Raw genomic sequence first — 13,908 nt, 5'->3', positions numbered from 1 at the left:
AATAAGGAGGTCACTGTGGCTGTGGCAGAGAAGAGCAGTGGCTAGGAAATCCGGACAAAGAACAAAGGAAGAGCAGACCACACGGGGCCTTATGGACCTCGCAGAAGACTGCCTTAGTCTTTGATCCCAGCATTTAAGGAGCAGAACCAGGAAGATCTTTGTGAGTCTGAGGCCAGCCTGGTCTACAGAGCGAGTTAGTTCCAGGCCAACAAGAGCTACACAGTGAGATCCTGTTCAAAACAAAGAAAGGAAAGAAAAAGACTTTGCCTTTATCTTAAGCCGTGACTAAAAGGCCATGAGAATAGGTACAAGCCATGCTAAATAAGTTACAAACTGCAAAGAAAGTTTATCCAAAATATAAGAAAATATAATTCACAACAAAAGTGACTTTAAAATGGTCATAGGACTCGAATAGACATTTCTCCTAATAAAATATAAAATAGCTAGTAAGTGTAGGAAATAATCAGAAAAATGCAAACCAAAGCCTCAGTTAAAGGCCAAATAATAGATGGCTATTATTTTAAAAACAAAAAAAAGTACTTTTAACAGAAAGCGAAGACATTGGAATCCTTGTCCATCTCTGATGCTCTGTGTCACTATGGAACGCAGACAGGTAGGTCCTCAAAAAAAAAAAAAAAAAAAAAGAACTCACACAGAGATCTAGAGGGCTGGTTCAGTTGGTGAGAAGCTGCCATGCCAAAAGGAAGACCTGAGTTTCAGTTCTCAGTACCTGTATACAAACTGAGGTCCTGTAAAGTTTGCCTGTGACTGTGCTCTAGGCAGAAACAGTCATATCCCTGGAGTTCGCTGGCTGGTCAGCCTGACTCGGTTGTGAACTCCAAGCTTAGTGAGAGTCCTATCTAAAAACAACAAAGACAGGGAGTATCTGAGGGAGCACCCAGTGCTGACCTCTGGCTTCCACGCGCATGAACTGACCCCTACAAGCCTGGCACACAGGAACAAGAATTGTCGGGGAGGCGCACCATGAATGATCAAATCCTTGAGTAGACTGAGGCCACCAGGAGCTGTGGGGAGAAGAAAGTGCACAGTGAGTGTCCAGTGCTTCCAGAGATTCCTTCTGGGAATGTGAGGCAGCCCAGGAAAGGTCCAAGAGTCCAGATGACCATGGTTGCCAAGCAATGTACTGTTTACTACCATTTAAATACCATGCTATTGATAGTTCCTGTTGTTGTTTCTATCTGTTTACTTATTTGGGGTCTATGAGGGTGAGGGCATACACATGTCGTGATGCTTATGTGGGGGTCAGAGGACAACTCTCAGGAGTCTCTGCCTATCTTGTGGGTCCCAGGTCATCAGACTTGGTGACAAGCACTTTTACCTGCTGAGCCATGCTATAGATTTTTTACTACCTGTCTCACTACCAGAAAGAGAAGAAGAAAAAGGAAGGAAGGAAAACAAGCAGGCAAGGCAGTTACAAGGCAGGGAGAAAACAACCAAACACTTGTATACAGCAATGGCTCTGGCTGCTACCTGGGTCTCTGTGTTTTATCAAGTGAGAGAAATAAAGGCTCCCCGTGGAGTAAAGACCAAAGAAGGCTCATCACTAAGAACTTAACACATAATATCACAAATCAGTCAGTTGCCATGTGTCCCGTTCTGAAGACGTGCACAAGGTAAGCAGAGGAAGTGGGTATTTGAGAAGTGATCCCAGGTAGGAAAGAGAATAGTTACAGAGCTGGGGGAGAAGGGCAGCAGTTGAATGCGGTTGAATATGGGTGGAAGAAAGGAGATAAAACGAGTGGATGGAAATCTAATCAGGAGTTGATTCTAAAGGCCTCTGGTAAGGTTCAGGAACCTGCACTTTATCCAAGGGCAGTGGGATGCACAGAAAATGTCTAAGGAGTCAGATTTGTGCAGTAGAAAGATCACTTGGCTGTGGCTGGAGAAAGGATCAGGAAAAGGTAAGCATGGCAAGAGGCTGTTTCCAGCATGCGGGGGATGATTCCGCCTGAACCAAGGAAGCTAAGAAACTGCAAGATACTAGGGAGCCAGGGTGGAAGTGATGGGTACGATTAGTCGTGAGTCCAGAAGAGCACCTTGGAGAGCAAATGCTGAGGCCGATCCCTCAGTTTCCAGCACAGGCACAAGGTAGCTGCCTTCTGAAACAAATAATCTGATGTTCTCGAGGGACAGCCGGGCAGAGATGGTCAAACCAAGCTTACAGGAGGCCATTGCTTGGACTAGTCTCCTCCACCAGGCCCGGTAGACCAGCAGACTAGACCAGGCCAGAGTGGAACACGCACTAAAGCAGCTATTTAGCCAGCTTTAGGTCTGCAAGGGGCCAGTTTAAACCACTGCAAACAGCCAGGAGTCATCAAAACCAATTAGAAGAAATGTGATTGGCCTGAGTCACACACCAGGACATCTTCGTCCCTGCCCCAGAAGGAAAGTACCTTTGAGCCGGACAGGCCTTTCTTTCCTTTCCCTTTTCTAGGTCCCTGGGCCACTTTCTGCCTGTAAAGCCCCCCTTTTCTCTTTCATGTGTGAAAACTTCCAAAATTTAACCTCCCCGTTGTAGACTAGCGATTACTATGGTACAGAGGGTGTTCAGTAGATATTGAAGCTGGTGAGCTAGTGAGAAGCCATTTCATTAGAAAGTCAGGCTGTCCAGGCCATCTGCAGGCAGACTGGGAGGGACTGATTGCTAAGGAGATACATTTTGGTTCAAAGGACCAGTCTCACTGAGTAGCTCAGAGAAGGAGGTAGCTGGAAGGGGGCGTGGGCTAGAAAAGCCTCCTAGTTTTGGGTTTATTTGTTAATTTTGAGACTGAAAGACCTTAAGGTAGGTGGTGACACACACCTGTAAGAACTCAGGAAACTGGGGATAGGAAGATGGCTGGGGATAGACAGAAAGAAGGGAGCAGGGGAGGGGAGGAGGGGAGAGGATGGGAGGGGAAGGCTGAGATTTAGCTTGTCCAAATGCTCACGGGGATAATCCAGCAGCAAGAGAAAGAGTAACCCTCTCACCGAAAGAAAGCAGTACAGACTGATCCGGTCTCTTAGGCTGCCCCTGGTTTATACCCGTGATCCCACTGTGATGACTGCCAGTCACAGAGCAGAAAGTAATTTAGATGGTCAACGCAGAAGAAAGAAGACCTCAGCATGGCTGTGAATATGGAGAACTTAGAAAGCAAGAAAGCCTGGAGGTAGTGACAGACGCCTTTAATCCCACCCTTGGGAGGCAGAGGAAGGTGAATCTTTGTGAGTTTGAGGCCAGTCTGGCCTACAAAATGAGTTTCTGGATGACCAGGGCTGTTACACAGAGAAATCCTGTCTCGGGGGCTAAGGGGGGGAGAGAAAGAAGGAAGGAAGGAAGGAAGGAAGGAAGGAAGGAAGGAAGGAAGGAAGGAAGGAAGTCGGGCAAAAAAAATCAAAAACTACATGCACTCACGTGTATGTGTGTGAGGGGAGGTGTCTTCCTAATTAAGAAGTTCTCATTTGATGGTTTCTATTCTATTTGTTCTATTTATATCATGGGCAGGAAGGGTTACTGTTCTCGAATGAAAGAAGGGGATAGGGGACAGACAAATGTCTTCAGGACAGAGAGTCTAATACAGTTGCTAACTGGAAGGTGAGCAGAAGCTGGCCAAAGTAGAAAACTTGGAGATCAAGTAGTGTAACCATGGTAACATAACTAATGACCCAGTCAGATTCAAAACCAGGTCTGCCTGACTGGCAAGTCAGATCCTGAGCCAACTTCGCTGTCTACCATGCCAATCTCCCTTTTCCTTAGAGTCTACCAATCCTGTGTGCCATGGAATTCCCCCTCACCCCACCCCCATCTCCTCTGCTCGCTGGGGGACTCTTGATACAGAGGCACCTGAAATAACCATTCAACCCTGCTTCTCAACACATGTCCTAGAAGAAAAAAAAAGGTTGAGGAGAAAACTCTTGGAAATTTTTGTTCATTCCTCTTCCTATCACAAGAAACAAACAGCACCCACAAAAACAGCTTCAAGCAGCTGCCAGGTGTCTTGAACTCTCCTAGGAATTCAAGGAGAAAAATGATAAGATCTTAGCCCCCAAGGAGCTCTCAAAAAAAAGTGCACAGCTCAAGAAGACTGAGAGACTCCCTGAAAAGGTTAGACTAGGAATCCCGAGAAATACGGACCAATTAACAAAAGAGCAGAGCCCATGGGCCAGGCCCTGGATTAGGTGAAGGCAGCCAGAGCTGGTGAGGGATCCCTGTCACGTAGATCATGAGAATAGCTATAACTACCCATGTCACAGAAACTCCTTCCACGATCTTCATATCTCCCAACCTTCATAAGCTAAACACCTTATCAGTCTCCTCCTTTCACAGGGAAGGAAGAGAAATGATGAGATCTAAGGACCGACCTGGGGTCACCTTGCAGCTGCATGTCCAACAGCCTAGCTTTAAGTCTGAGTTCTGAGATCCTTCCTCTAGAAAGGAAGCTCAGGCTGGGGGCTCAGCTTAGTGGCACAGCACCAGCCTAGCATGAGCAAACCCCGGGTTCAGCCCCCAGCACTGCAAACAAACAAACACATAAGCTAAAATGAAACCCGACAAATTTCAGGTACAAGAGGCAGGACAGCAAGGACATTTCAAAGAGAGTCTCTGGCCCCATTGTGGTCAAAGCTTTGTCATCAAGTTCTAGTAATTTCGGGGACAATCTACTAAGCAAAGGGAATTTTAGGTGAGAGTGGCTTCTCCGTGGTACTAAGAGAGGTAACGGACCATGATGCCTTGCACACAGGGAAGGATTCCAGCAGAGCCAAGCAAATCCAACTCCACAGGACACGCACTGAACCCAAACAGTGGGCAAGGTAGAGGATGTGTGGGTGAATTAAAAGACGTACTCTCCTTAAGCCTCTCTGCGCTAGGCAAAGTGGAAGAAGAGATTTGCCTTCAAGCCTCTTGCCCCATAAACACCACTGAGCCAGCGCATTTCCCTTTGAAAACAGACATCAGCTTTTGGAAGAAAGCTGAACTTGAAATTAGAGGGCTTGCTGGATCCCAGCAAGAGCAAGTGAATTGAAGAAGCTCACGGCAAGTCGGGTCTTGCCCATCTCATCAGCAAGTTGGTGTCAAGGTCAGCATCATCCTCCCCACCCCGCCTCAGCCTCAGCAACTTTCTGCCCAGGTGCCTAATCTTTAGGAACTCATCTGAGGAATATTTATATGTGTGTGTGTATGTGTGTATATATGTGTGTGTGTATATATGTGTGTGTGTGTGTGTGTGTGTACCGCATGCATTCCTGGTGCCCACAGGGGCCAGAAGAGCCACCACGTGGGTGCTGGGAATTGAAACTAGATCTTCCAGAAGAGCGACAAGTGCTCTTAACCATCTCTTCAGTCATACCACCCCCCCCACACACACACACACACTTCATATAGTCATTTCTGGAGAGAAGGGGTTGCAGACACACTGGGTCACAAGCATCATGGGCAAGTAGATCATGGGTGGGAGAAGTAGGTTTTTGTAACTCAAATGATAGGAAGAGGTCTGTTCCCAGGACAGAGTCAGTGGTCATTGCTATGAACTGCAGGACCCCTAAAAGACCTACCCCACACTCTAATGCAAGAGTAGAGATTACGGAGACTGAAGAACTAAGGCACCTTCGCTGTGCTACCAGGAACCAGGAACCAGTTTCCTCACACCTCTCCGGAACCGGCCTGGCAAGAATGAAGACATTCTGAAGAGACTCTTGTGTCTCTCCCTTGGGCTACCCAGCTATCTCACTACTGAAACAACAGTCTCCAAGAACTGGAATTTCCCCAGGAATGTCAAGCTGGGAGAAGGAAGGCTGCTGTCTGGAGCCAGCCAGAGTGGGAACTTGTCACGGGAAAAGAGATTGAGCATATTTCCACCACTTGTCAGTGCAGTTTACAGGAGAGACAGGAGCCAAGGAACTGCTGGGTCAGCCGGGAAGTGGTGGCTCACTGCAGAACTTTAATCCCAGCAGAGGCAGAGGCAGGTGGATCTTGGCGTTCAAGGCCAGCCTGGTCGACGGGGACAAGTTCCAGAACAGCCAGGAATACACAGAGAAACCCTGTCAGGAAAAACAAAACAAGCAAAGAGGCTGGGAGAAGGCTCAGTGGCTCCCGTGGCTCCCCCTCCTGAGCACTGGGAATATAGGCAAGCCACGCAGCATCCACGTAAGCTTCATATGTGTCACGTGTACAGCAAGTGCTTTACCTACTCCTATTTGTCATTGTTTCTAATCTGGGTTTCTATTTTATTTCATTTTTTAATGAGTGTGTTGCCTTCATGTATGTCTATGTACCACATGCGTGTCTGGTGCCCACAGGGGCCAAAGGAGCTGGGAATTGAAACTGGATCCTCTGGAAGAATAACCAGGGCTCTTAACCATCCCTTCAACCCTTCAAATATGAATTGTTTTAGGTGAAACATCCTCCACTACAAGCATTGGCAATAAAGTCACATGGTGTAAAATTCTTTATTACATTATTTATTTCTTTGGAGGTGGAGAGTGGAGAATGCTGCGGGACACACATGGAGGTCAGAGCACAACTTTCACAAGTTGGTTCTTTCCCACCATGTGGGTCCTGAGGATGGAACTCAGGATGCCAGACCTGGTGGGAAGAGTCTTTACCCACTGAGCCATCTTGTCACCCCTATTCAGGTTTTTAAAACCCTATTAATATTAACTGTGTGATGCCAATTACATTGCAATTAGTGCAGGCAAAACTTACCAATAGCGGCAGAAGATAAGAGCTATCCTTGATGAAAACAATGACTTACAAGGGACACACAGGAAGCTGCTGGAATCTGGAACTGTGCATGCTGATCTCAGTGCCTCCCACACTGTAGACTCCCTTGTGAAAACGTGTTAGGTCACACATCTCTGTTACCTGTGTGCGTTCCTGAAACAAATGAGCCAAACTGTGACTGAGAAGAAAACAAACAAAAAACAGAAGCCAGCTCTAAAATAAAGACCACTTAAAGGAAAAGATTTATTTTTATTATCTAATTTTAATTTTATTTATTTATTTGGGTTTCTCGAGACAGGGTTTCTCTGTCTAACAGCCCTGGCTGTCCTGGAACTCACTCTGTAGACCAGGCTGGACTTGAACTCACCAAGCTCTGCCTGCTTCTGCTTCCCTAGTGTAGCAAGTCTTTTTCTATCCTGCCAGCCAGCCCCCAAATAATGACAAGAAGATTTCTTATTAATTATGAAAGGTCGGCCTATCGCTTACGCTTGCTCCTAACTAGCTCTTATAACTTAAATTAACCCGTTTATATTAATCTAAGTTCTATCACTTGGCAATACCTGGCTCTGGCGGCTGGCTCCAGCCTACAGGAAATGGCCGGTAGCCATGTCTCTGTACACCAAGCACCAGCCTGCCTGAGAGACTGCAAGACTAGGAAGCCACATCTGCCTCCTGTCCAGAACTGTTCTCAGCTTTCTCTGGCCCTGTGTTTGGATATTTGAGTCTCCATGTTGGATGCCCTACGTAGTTGTATTTTTCTTTGGGCCACCAGCTCACAGATAACGGCAGGGAGAGTTAATATTATTTATGAAAGCTCCGCCTATAGTTTAGGCTTGTTCCTAATTATTTTTGTAATGTAAGTTAACCCATTTACATTAATCTACATTTTATCACGTGGTTTACTTCTCTTCCATCTTCACCTCCTGTTACCTCTCCATGTCTCTTGGCATCTCCTGTGCACCTAGATCCCCTCTCCCCTTCCTTTCTCTCCCCAGAAATCCCGTCTCTACCTCCTGCCTAGCTGTTGGCCATTTAGCTTTTTATTACACCAATCACAGCAATATAACTTCATGCAGTACGCAAATCTCCCACAGCACTGTAGTGCTGGCATCAAAGGTGTGCGCCACCACCGCCCAGCTATTTTGATTATTTTAAATTACCTATGTGTGGGTGTCGGGGGAGGGGCTATGTGCACAGGAGTGCCGGTGTCCCAGGAGGACAGAAACATCTGATTCCCCTGCAGCAGGAGTTATAGGTGGTTACGAGCTGTTGATGTGGTGTTGGGAGCCAAACTCAGGTCCTGCACAGCAAGAGGTGTATGTGTATGGGTGTTTTATTTGTACGTCTGCCTGTGCCCTGCATGCATTCCTGGTGCCCACAGAGATCAGCAGAGGGCATCAGGTCCCCTAGGACTGGAGTTACAGATGTTTGTGAGCCTGGATACTCTGCAAGGGAGGCCAGAGCTCTTAACCATCTCTCCAACCCCAGAATGTGACTTTCTTACAATATATTTTAACCCATTCATGGAAGCAGTCGGTGAGATGACCCCTTCCTTGTGGGCGGAATATGATACGTGGCAGTGGTGAGGTTGATGAGAGGAAATTGATTTCCAGCCGGCAACAGTGACAACTTTCAGGGTCAGGGGGTGAGCAAGCACTCGGTCAGGGAGTGAGCAAGCATCCCTTCCTCTTACAGCCCAAAGTCAAACAGCTTCACTGACAGTCCGCCGCCATTTTGCCCTTCCCCGCTGCACCTCCTCAGCATCTCCACGTAAGTGATCTGGGGCCATCTGTTCGCGACAGCCGGACAGAATTGAAACGTAGCACCACAAATTAATGGAAAACCCTTTTCGTTTTGATCGACCAAGATTTGAAAATGGATTGCTTTCCGTGAACCAAACATGGAATTTAGTAACAGAACCCTCAAAACGGAAGTGTGGTGCGGGAGAGCCGCTCTGGTTGGCGTCATTTTCCGCCATTTCTTTCGCCCCTCTGCTCTCCACTTCTCACTCTTCCATTGCTTTTACTCCTTTTCTCTAAGATGTTGTGGCTGGCCATACAGTGTACTGTCCAGCCCAGGACGCTTCGAAAAGTAAGGTGGCGTTTCTGGTGTTTACACTGGAAATACAAGTGTGTCCAGGGCTGTGGCAGACACACTGGGGTGCAAGTCAACCTCATTTAAACCCTTAGGTCCTCGGTTCCATTTTTGTGACATAATGGGGTCAAACCAAGTGACTTTTATTTTCTAAGATTCCTTTGTTCTAATTAAAAAGTGTGCCATAGACTAGGAACCCCTAAGCCCTTATCATCCTTTAAAATTATTTTTGAATATTTATTTATTGTGTATTTATGTTTTAGGGGGTGCCCACGTGACACTGCACACGTGTGGAGGTCAGAAGACCACTTGTGGGGGTTGGTTCTCTCCTTTCTTCATGTGGATCCTAGGTGTTGAACACAGGTCTTTGGCTCGGCAACAGGCCCCTTTACCAAACTCTGAGCCATCTCGCCCGCCCTCCACTACCCTTAAAAGCTAATCTTACCTGATGAGTACTGGGCTTCACTGTGGATCCGCTGAAGGCGCTGCCTCAGCCAAGGCATTCTGGCCTGGTAGGCTCCCATCCACTTCCCTTGGGGGCCTGATGACTTCCGGGGAGCGAGCTAGTCGGACTGGTCAGCTCAGAAGTGCTTCTGCTTGGAAACGGAGCCAGATGTTTGTCCAAGCGGAGGGGATGAGGCTTCCAGGGTGAATCAGGGCAGAGTGAAATCCCTCCTGCCAGCTGGAAGTCACCCAGAGGTTCAGGTCAGCTCAGCGGCCTTGCTCCTTTCTTCCCATCGATTCTGGTGACATATGCCCTGGAGACCAAGTCTCTGCCAAGCTCTGCCGATGGTAACCAAGGGGGCTCAGAGTTAGGTAAAGATCCTACTACCAAACCTAAGGACCCGAGTTCGATCCCCAGAGCCCTCCTAATGGAGGGCAAAACCCAGCTCTCCAAAGTTGTCCTCTGACCTCCACATTCGTGAGGTCACACACACACACAATAAATACAAATGAATTTTTAAATGTTTTGTAAAGAGTCAGGGTTAAAAAATGTTATTTAAAGTGGCCACCTTGGGTCCACACTTTCATTCTTTCTTACCTCTGAGTCATCTCGTCTGCCTCCCACCATCCTTAAAAGCTAAGTCTTACCTGATGAGTACTGGGCTTCACTGTGGATCTGCTGAAGGCAGGGCCTCCATTAAACTTATCGGTGGCTGAGTCCTACAATGGCAGGTGATAATGGTTGGAAGTAAAGAACTTTCTTTGAGTGATCTGTTCATTTTTAGCTTATCATGGCTGCCTCCTACAGAAACCAGGCAAGGCTCTGCCTACAAAATCAGGACGAAGATGACTTTGAAGTGAATAAATGGTCCCCAGAGAACCCTATGAAAGATAAAATCCTTTAAAGCCTAGCTAGACACCGTGACACAACCTATAAACCCAGCACCTGAAATACTGAGCCCGAAGGATTGCCATGAGTTTAAAGGCAGCTTGAGATCCTGCTTCAGAAGGAGAACACACAAGCGCACACGCACACCTACCTACTTGGATATGTGGGCAGCTATAAAGGCGCCCTCTACCCCAGAGTGACTTGAAGTCCTCTCACTGCAGTAAGTTGGACTCTCCAGCTCTTTTCACTAGAAGACTAAAGCCTTTCCTGCTGTGGCTTCAGCGGGAACTGTGGCTCCGCCCGCTATCCAGCCCCTCTCCCATGTTCTAGGCTCTTTACGGCTTCTTTTTCACAAAACCAAACTACTTTCTTGTGCTTACCTCCATGTGTCTGCCCTTACCGTTCTGCTTTGTCTGTCTGATAAACCTTTATTCTCTTTCACAGTGCCGCTCACATTCACTGCTGTCTTCCCTGACCCCTGGAGCCAGAGTTAATAGTCCCTTAGCACCCTGTGACACTTTATTACAGCCTTGCTGCCTCTATACGATCATTATTGTTTATATGTCTGTCTGTGAGCTAGACAGAGACCGTGCCGCATCCAGTTCTATAGTACCAGCACCAAAAATTGTCAGGCAGGGAGGAGGTATTTTCTAGGTTCTGGTCCCCACCAAACACCCACGGTGTAGCGCTCCCTCTGCTGGAACTTGGAGGATCTACAGGGTGATGACCTCAGCGCCTGATTTTCACTGGCCCTGTCTCAATGGCTGAGCACCCCATGTTGGACAAAAGCGCCCCATGACCCACTGTTTTCTGCCAAGGAGAAACCACTAAAGTAAGGACTAAGTAAAATATATAAATTATATATATATCATAAATAATTTCTGAACATATTAACTAATTAATTTTAATGATATAGTGTGTATTATTAATTAGATACCTGTTAGCACACATCTCTTTCATTCACTCAGTATTAATTTTAATTATTGAATGAATGATCAACAAACCTGGGCCACGCCCTTTCATCTATTTAGTAAATACCGCTTTAATTAGATAAGAAAACCGTGACTGCACACTTAGAGAACACCTTTACATGCTCAATGTTAGGCCAACTTTTCTTTTAAGGGGATTTATCCATTTATTGCTTACAGATCACAAGAGAACATCTGAATTTCTGGAGCACAAATTAAATTCTTTATTATTTCAATAAAGCAGAGTATAATAGAAAAAAAACAAATTTGCTTCCAGTCATATCTATAACTCTATCAGAATTAAGTCTTCCACAGACATGTTACCTGGAAATAAAAGCCTGTTGCAATATGCAGAGCTCCAACCAGAGCGGCTACTTTCCGTGCCAGGAAGAAGTTCTTCTGTAGGAGGAATGATGTGCTGTGTAAAGCGGCCACAGGTCACAGCCTTGTGGCCCTGGACGGCGATTATCCTTTCCCACAGTTCAGTGGGTTTTGAAAATCAGTTCACCTGTAACCATGCTGGCCGGCATCCTTGAACTGATATTCATTCAGTTAAAAATTAAATTAAGAAATCCCTTAACTGGTGTTCCTCGATTTACATCCCTAAAGCTACACAGTTTGTTACAGTTCTGCTTCAGAATTACACATGCCACTCCTTGCTTAGGTTTTAACTAGGAGTAAGAATCACAATTCAGGTTCTTAGTTATCAATAACTTGTCAGCTAAGGTACCTTCAGGCCACAGTTGCGGCTGCAGACTGACTAGGTGCGCTGCCTGGTGCTTCGGAAAGGCTTAATCTAGAGCTCTAACAGACAAAACCGGTCTGTGCTGGAGTCTGAGCGCAGGGTTGCAGCACAGAGTCCTGTGGCCTCTTATTTAAGCCTCAAGCCCTCCACCCTTTTGTTGAAATGCAACTGTCCTTTTATCACCAAGAACTCGAGCTCCAGGAGGGCAAATGAATGTCTGACTTGTCCTCTAAACAAGGAGTGATACAAATTCACCACTACCCGGGCCGAGTCCATAAATGTGGAGACTAAATTCAGAACGTATACACCAACACAGTCTGGAAAACAACTGCCTGTATAGGGCTGGTCCTTTCGGAGCTTTTCCTCGCAGTCTGTCAGTGAGCTGTATTTAATGTACAGAAAGAACTGCAACTTACTAATCAAACATTTGAATATTTATACTTACCTGGGATTTTATTTCTGCCGAAAGAAATAGGAAGAACATGACTCACTTTAAAAACGGTTAGAAAGGAAAATACAAATCTCATTACACACGATCACTTTTGGAAGCAGCTTTGGAGGGGCAGTCAAGGACGTAAACACTGGTGATTAGGGGAAAATTAGGCAAGAGATCTACATTAGTATCAATAACAGCACCACAACTGTTCACGATTAACATTCCCGTGGAGTAGCCGCTTCTTATCTCTTGTCTCTCCCTAGCATACAGGAGGCAAGTCTGGCTGTGCTGTTCTATTATTGTGATAGACCATGTGTCTGCAACTTGGTGCTGGGCAGATAAGCACAAAGCACGTCATCTAGTTCCCTTTCCCCCAGAAGGCTGAGGCTCAGGTACAGGGGAAATTCTCCTGTGCACAGTCTTTATATGGGCTTAATCGTGTGGTCAGGTTTGTGGCGGGCTGCACAATGCTCCCACATCTGCAGACTGAGCTGCTCTGATTCCATGGTGTACTGTTTGGTGTTGAAGAGAGGGCCAGATATTCTGTTTCCAGACCTTGCCATGAATTGTCTTCAGGTATTCTAGATCAGTTCCAGTTTCCCAGCAGTGTCTTCATTTTCTTGTCTGCTTTCAGCAATGAGCTGAAGACATCCTAGGCAAGTGAGCTGAGAAGCTGCAGCTGGACAGGCAAGAGTCTCTCCTGGCATACACCATGGGTGTTCCTGCCCAGAGAACATCCATCCCTGCTGTGTGCCCATTACATAACCAAGTGTCTAGGCAGGCAGCAGGCAGCTGACCTTGCTAGCTTCTTTTTTAAAAACCAAATTTGATTTCAAGAAACTCAAGTCTGAATGTCAGAACATTCTAATTGCTGCAAAGAATCTGAACACGTGGTATTTTTTAGTTCTTACTGTCTTGCAGAAAGGGGAAACATGGTGGCAGAGACAGAGCAATTTACACAGTCACTCTGCTCATTTCTGCCCAACCCCCCAATTCTGCTCTCTGCACGAGTTCACACAGGCCACACCAAATGAAAGGCAGCACATTTTCAACTTTTTACTATGGAAAATTACAAACATATACAGAGATAAAATAGACATTGCTTTGCTCTGGTTCTCCCTGACCTCTGACTCTTAACAATCTTTCTGTGGCCCCCTTCTCCTCTCTGCATTGATCCCCGAGCTTTGTGGAGGCAACATACACATACATTTATTATATATACAATGAATATGATTATTATTCTAGGCTGTGTCATCTGCTGGCCAGGACAATTTGGTTCTGGAAGGACAAGGCCTTGAGCTGGCAGGAGGCCTGGGAATAGAAATTTGAAAGATAGAAAAAGTGAGAGCAGTGTGTCTATATTACACGCTAAAATACACGTGAATTAGGTTTATACTTACTCGAAAATTAGCATCAGTTACCCTTTCCTTTGAAGTACTTGTTCTTATTTATATAAGTAATACATATTCATTGTGGAAATTTTTAAACATGTAGAAAAATATAGGATGAAAATTCAGATTGCTCTGTTTATATCCAGGAGCCATCTTTGGAGGCATTGAGATGGCTATTCTTCAATCATTTTTCCTACATATGCGCTCCTATTTCACATGTTAA

At 46.0% G+C, this 13,908-nt stretch overlaps 1 long non-coding RNA gene across 1 annotated transcript; it reads right to left on the bottom strand.

Annotated features, from left to right (window-relative positions):
• Positions 1-644: 644 nt before the first annotated feature.
• On the bottom strand, positions 645-9,475 carry LOC126510016 (uncharacterized). Its single transcript, XR_007594302.1, has 4 exons — positions 9,258-9,475; positions 6,701-6,871; positions 984-1,025; positions 645-860 (listed from the first exon to the last, which is right to left on the bottom strand). It is a non-coding gene; the product is annotated as an uncharacterized lncRNA (long non-coding RNA).
• Between the last annotated feature and the right edge of the window lie 4,433 nt (positions 9,476-13,908).

Source organism: Alexandromys fortis, unplaced genomic scaffold, assembly GCF_014885135.2.
Source record: "Alexandromys fortis isolate MF-2015 unplaced genomic scaffold, M_Fortis_MF-2015_v1.1 scaffold_89, whole genome shotgun sequence".
Lineage (NCBI taxonomy): Eukaryota > Metazoa > Chordata > Mammalia > Rodentia > Cricetidae > Alexandromys > Alexandromys fortis.
The sequence above is the reverse complement of the archived record's forward strand: the minus strand, read 5'-3'. Positions and strand labels throughout refer to the sequence as shown.